The 5,000-nt window shown below is 33.9% G+C and overlaps 1 protein-coding gene across 1 annotated transcript in view; it reads left to right on the plus strand.

Annotated features, from left to right (window-relative positions):
* Positions 1 to 5,000, plus strand: part of LOC143027203 (uncharacterized) — a 76,408-nt gene that overhangs the window by 38,406 nt on the left and 33,002 nt on the right. The gene's annotated exons all lie outside the window — the stretch shown is intronic.

A 5,000-nucleotide genomic window follows, 5' to 3' on the forward strand; every position in this document is an offset into this window, starting at 1 on the left:
TTCTCGACTTCCAAAAAGTTGGAAAATGCAGCGGGTCTTGCCGAAGGCCAAGCACCCCTGGCGTAGCCAGGTGCTTGTATATACACACACACACACACACACATATATATATATATATATATATATATATATATATGTATATATATATATATATATATATGTATATATACATACACACACACACACACACACACACACACACACACACATATATATATATATATATATATATATATATATTTTGATTAAAATCAACTGCGCTAATAGATTTAACTATTTTCAGTTGTATCTTCTTAAGTTTAAGGTGTCGTTGTCAACAGTTTTTTACATGCTGTTACACATCCAATAGAAACCATCGGCATTCACCAGCGCCTTTCTTTTCACATTCACCATGGATGATTTCGTTCATAAGCTGAATGAAGTTGATAGGAAGTCCTTCCTTAAACTTAAGAAGATACAACTGAAAATAGTTAAATCTATTAGCGCAGTTGATTTTAATCAAAATTGTCTCCGTGAGAACCTGTGCCCTAGAAATATATATATATATATATACATATATATATGTATATATAGGCATATATATGAATATATATATAAGTATATATATGAATATTTATATAAGTATATATATATATATATATATATATATATATATATATATATATATATAAACACAAAAGAACCCACAGTCAGAATAAAAAGGAAACTTTAGAAGAATGCGTAACTTCTATATTTCGGCTAATAGCTATAGCCCTCTTCAGGAAAGTACAGATTACAAGAATTTGCAGAGACATAAGTACAATGAGATGTGAGTAGAAGGGGAACACACAGAGTTAAAACAGGACGACCCGTCACGCAGGACGGAGTCAGAGGTGAGAGGAAGGTGTGAGGTCATGAGTAAAACGGGCGGGAAGAAGGGTCAGGATGGTGAGAATTCTGTGAACCGCTTGGTTTGTATCAATCTGGGGTGCATTTCAGGTCCTGCTGTTGATTCTTTCTAATATCATGAAGACCTCTGTCAAGTCTACTTGTCTTGAGTCAACCCGATTTTGAGAAACTATGCTCAGATATCTCAGGCGCTTCTCATTTGTTTCTGTATTTATCAGTTCACTAACTCGTCTCAGTTCAGATTCACCAAGATCTTTAACGAGGTGTTGGGGCGATCCCAAGACAGCAGGTTACAAAAGGCACCGGACCAGTATCCTTTGCCTATTCTCCGTTGGTAATGGACAGGGTCTTGAAATCGAAAGGTTGTGCTATCATTATGGAATTTGCTTTTGTTTTGTTATCTAATTTTGTTTCACTTTGCTTTATTTTATTTTGTTTTACTTTAATTCATTTCATTTTATTTGATTTGATTTTATTTTATTTTATTTTGTTTTACCTTATTCTATTTTATCTTATTTTATTCTATTTTATTTCATTTTATTTATATAATTCCTTTGCTTTATCAATTCTATTTTATTTTATTTTGTTTTATTTCATTTCTATATACTCTTCTATTTTATCTTATCTTATTTTATCATATTTTATTTTTATTTTCTTTCTCTTTATCTCTCTATCTCTCTATCTATCTATCTATCTATCTATCTATCGATGTATCTATCGATCTATCTATCTATCTCCCTCTCTCTCTCTCTCTAGGACAGAATTACTATGCTTAGCTGAGTTGATGTAGTGAACAAACGATATAATTTTTTTGGGGGGAGGCTTCCTTTTCTTTTTTCATTTCCGAAATAAATTGTATTTATACATATGTTTCTTTGCCTGTGGGCATCTCTTTTACGCTTGCTAGAGCTAGATGTCATTATCCACATTTTTGGTCATTGTTCTCGCTTTTCCGAACCTCTTTTAAGTATAGTGCATTTCTGATCGATGCAGTTTTGTGGTATTTGCAAACTTGGATACAGCAGATTTCAGTGTATGATCTACAGTATGTTTGAATACATAATATGAAGCGAAATAACCCAAGAACTTAAATCGTAACACTTTTCCATCAAAAGGATTTCTCAGCTGTAGCAACACGCATTGTATGATTGCTTCGGCAACTTCTAATCCATCTCACTAGGTCATCATGCATTGAAACTGCAGTTAGAATTCTCTGGTGAAACATTATCAAAGGTTATTCTAGAGAACATACATTTCAAAGCTTCACCGTTTCTTTTGTAGTTTGAGTTTTGCAAATTTAGAAAACGTTTGTTCCGAAAGAGGCTTACTTTAAGGCGTTATCATATTGGACTATTTTTCCTCCAATTTCCAATTCATCGGTGGTACTGCCCATTTCCAGCACTTTTTCCGCCCCGCCGTGAAATCACTATGGCAAACTATTTTGCTTTCTCAACAATTTACATAGAATGTCTTTTGATATTCTTGAGGAAAATTATTTTCCTCCGGCATATCAGATTCCTTCCCGAAAGCTGCGGATGCAAATCTGCTCCAAGAGTCGGAGGAAAAATAGCCCAGTGTGATAGCGCCTTCAAAAACCGTGTTGTCATTTAGTTGACCGATGTTTTCCGAGTCATTTTCAATGGCATCTTTAGCAGTTCCTCCTATCATTTCGACCCAAACATCTCTCTCTACATTGCTATTTTTTTCTATCACTATTTCTCAATATATCTTTCTTTTATCTTAGTCTGTATGTTTTTGCGTCTGTGTGTCTGTCTGTTTGTCTGTCTGGTCGTCTGCCTGTCTGTTTGGTTCCTCTTATGCCTCTTCTTCATCCTTAGTTTCTGTCGTCTTCTTAAGAGCAGAAAAGATTATATGTTCATCAATTTCTAATGATGACTTGAATGATAGTCAACAACTATTTAATACAAAGTAATTTGAAGTAGTTTCTTTGCATAAAACTACATACGAGGACAGTCAAAATAAGTTAAATTTTTTGCTGCTCTATAGAATCTTAGTACAAAGTATCCCTCTTTTTCATACCAATCAAGTATGTCGACATTTCGGCCACTTGTCAGTTTTCCCACAGACGCAGTCGATGATTTCCTTTCTGCTTGGGCTGCTGATACCTGGGAATATTGTCTATCAGCAGGTTTATCATTCGCCCAACGCACTCAGCCTAGTGACAAAGATCCTTTTAAATCAGTGGTTCCCAACCCCAGGGTCGCGACCCAAACTAGGGTCGCGAGGGTGTTTTTGAGGGTCGCCAGAGGGTCTTTTCTAACTTTTTTTTCATTCGAGTTTCAAATGTATTTAAATTCATTGTGGTAGTAAATATAAACTGAACAATAAAAACGAAAGTTTATAAACATTATGCAAGTACGTAGAAATATAACATGAAATGGTTGAATTTATTATTACAATTAGGGTCGCGACTCCAGGCTAAGAGTGAATTTAGGGTCGCAGCCAAAAAAAGGTTGGGAAATACTACTTTAAATGAAGTGTCTCCCTGACCTAACGTTAGCTGGGAATAAAGTTATCAGTACATTCCATAACCTTAATTACTGAATCTTTAGGCAGTTGCTCTATTAGTGGGCATTCTGTTACTTAATATTTTTTTCATTCAGCATTGATTTTGTGAAATATATTTTGACTGATTAATAGCGAAAGATAAAATAACTTATTCTGTTGATAATAGATTAACCCTAGTCCTGTTTGTTTCTTTTTCTTTATGTCTTTTCTTTTCGTGTACCTTTTTCGTCTGTCCGTATATAAGGATTTGCACGAGGTTGTCAGCCTGTTTTTATTCTGGTATCTTAACCTTTGAATATAATTTCTCTTGTTCAGAAACACTCTATCAGTGACGTCTTTTTATGACTTAGTTATGTCACCTCTCTCTCTTCTTTCTTTGCGTACTGCTAGCTTCAAGGCCGGTATTTTTACATTAGATATATCCGATATTTCCGCAACGTACTAAAGAAATGGTTCTCAATCTTTTTCACTCAATTCCTCCCTTCATAAACTCTCATCCTTCGTTTGGCTTCCCTTCATTTTCCCCCTTAAGTCCCATCCCGATTAAATGAATAAATAAATAATAAATAAATAAATAAATAAATAAATAGAAATAAATAAATAAATAAATAAATAAATAAATAAATAAATAAATAAATAAATAAATAAATAAATAAATAAATAAATAAATAGATAAATAAATAAATAAGATGAAGAGAAACCCTATGCTTTACTTTAAAGTTGACAATCATAACTATCTTTTATTTGATAGCTTTTTATGACGTGATTAACTTATATCATTAGACAAAAAAGAAAAAAAAATATATTTTGCCTGGGCAGAGTGATTTTTTTTTCTACACTCAGGTTCATCTAATTATAATATAGAAATATATAATTTGTAACAACAGACCATGGCCTCCTCACTAAATTCTTTTCATAGCTCTCTCGAGACCCACTGTGCTCAAGGAAAGTCTTTTGCATTTTTGTTTTCGTTGAGTAATACTTCTCCTGTTTTCTTTGGTCCTCATTTCACCGCAACATTTTCTAGATTTCGTCTCTGCATTGGGTTACAAGTAATTCGTACTATGTCTTTATGTAGGTGTGTAAACGCTTTTCCTTTATGCATATTCCTTATGTTATTGACCTAGTCATCTAGTTTGGTGTCTTTCTAGTTATCCCAAGCTATCGTAAAAGCTTCAACTCTAGTTAGTCCCTTGGGCAATGGATGGGGTGCTAGTCTGATCCTCTCCCTACCCTACTGTTAAATCTAGATGTTGAAGACCCTACTTATCTAATTTGGTGTCTTTATAGTTATCCCAAGTTATGGTAAAAGCTTCAGCTATAGTTAACTAGTTAGGCAATGAATGTTGTGCTAGTTTCATCCTCTCCCTGCCCTACCATTAAATCAAGATGTTGAAGACCCTATTTGCTGCATAGAGCTAGACTCTCATATGACAAGTATTTTGGTCTAGTGAGTTGAGATAATTGTAAATGGGGGTTACGTCACCCCTGCCTAATCATAGAATCAAAGATTCCAATCACAGAAGGAAAAAGAAATGTTCTGACTTCTTTGTGTTGCAAATAGGTTTCTGAGTTATTGTTAT

Source organism: Oratosquilla oratoria, chromosome 7 (genome assembly GCF_046742065.1).
Source record: "Oratosquilla oratoria isolate Oo_2021 chromosome 7, ASM4674206v1, whole genome shotgun sequence".
NCBI lineage: Eukaryota > Metazoa > Arthropoda > Malacostraca > Stomatopoda > Squillidae > Oratosquilla > Oratosquilla oratoria.